Here is a 1,594-nt window from a genome sequence, read left to right on the forward strand (position 1 = left end):
ATGGGCAGAGGATTTGAATGAAGGCCGCACCAAAGAACACGTGTGAATGGATAACGAGCATGGGGAATGGCGTTCCACGTGGCCACTGGGAAAATGCACGTGGAAACTACTAGGAGATGCCACTTCCCATCCACTCCACAGGCTACAGTGCAAAAGGCTGACAATTCCAAGTGCCAGCGAGGATGTGGACCAGGGGTCCTCAAACTTTTTAAACGGGGGGCCAGTTCACTGTCCCTCAGACCGTTGGAGGGCCGGACTATAGTTTAAAAAAAAACTATGAGCAAATTCCTATGCACACTGCACATATCTTATTTTGAAGTAAAAAAACAAAACGGGAACAAATACAATTATTTGTATTTGCATGTGGCCCGCGGGCAGTAGTTTGAGGACCCCTGATGTGGAGCAACTGGGACCCCTTACATAGTCAGGCGAGTAACATGTGACAACTGCTGGGATGTTTCTCTCAATGTAAGACATCCACCGAGTGGCCAGATGATTGGACCACCCCATCAGTACTTCATTGACACGTCCAAAAATACCGAATATTGAAAACTTCCTAAGCAAATACTCTCAAGGTTGTATTATTATTATTTGCATAACTAATTCACTTCATTGTACTGATGGGGTGGTCATCATCATCTGGCCACTCGGTGTATACTTAACCCTATGACCTGGCAATTCTCCTCTTAGATATTTTCCCAAGATGAACGGACACATGTCCAGAAGAATCCTGTAGCTTTGTCTGTAGCTGGCAGCCACCCAGATGGTTGGAAGCAGCAAACCTCAACCGGATAAACTGCGGTAAACACCGTGCAATGCCACGACAAGGAACACACCGCCGATCGATGCGACCTCTGGGAGAACCTTGGAAAATGAGAAGTAAAGGAAGCCAGATGCACAAGACGGAACGATTCTGTTCTACAACAGGCAGAATTAGTTTATGTCGACGGAAGTCGGGACAGCGGGTATCTGAGCCGGGTAGCCTACGGTGGGTATTGTCAGGAAAGGGGCAAGACCAAACTTTCCAGAGCAACAGAAATACTCTATCTCGATGGAGGTGGTGATTACATGCGTGGAGACAAATGTCAAAACGCATTGAAGTGCCCTCGGGAGCTGCCCATTTTATTGGATGTTTAAAAACAACAACAAAAAACCCCAAAACACAGCTCGGGGGTTCCCTGTTCGGATTCCCAGAGGCGGTGCCTAGCCCTCCAAGAAGGTCAGGTTCACAGCGTGGGGGCCAGAGGAGCTGAAGGCAGACCTGGGAGCCCTGGGACGCCAGGAGGCCGCTGTGAGCAAGCAGCCACCCCCCCCCCCCCCCGGGCCCCCACCAGGGACTGCAGCGCATGTCCCTTGTGTTAGAACGATGCCGAGATTTCCCACGCCTTTTCATTCTGGGCAGAAATCCCCACCAGCAACCAAACACCCCGTACCTGGGCCTCCAAGCAGGTGGGCAGCACCCAGCTGGGCGGGTGACAGCTTGCTCTTCCGAAGCGGGGCCAGCATGTCTCCGGGGAGGGCGTGGGCCGGGGAGCTCCCTGCCCCCACTCATCGGGGGACTCCCAGCCTGGGCCAGGCGAGGGGAGGCACCTCC

The sequence above is a fragment of the Myotis lucifugus genome, unplaced genomic scaffold, assembly GCF_000147115.1.
Source record: "Myotis lucifugus unplaced genomic scaffold, Myoluc2.0 scaffold_500, whole genome shotgun sequence".
Taxonomy (NCBI): Eukaryota; Metazoa; Chordata; class Mammalia; order Chiroptera; family Vespertilionidae; genus Myotis; species Myotis lucifugus.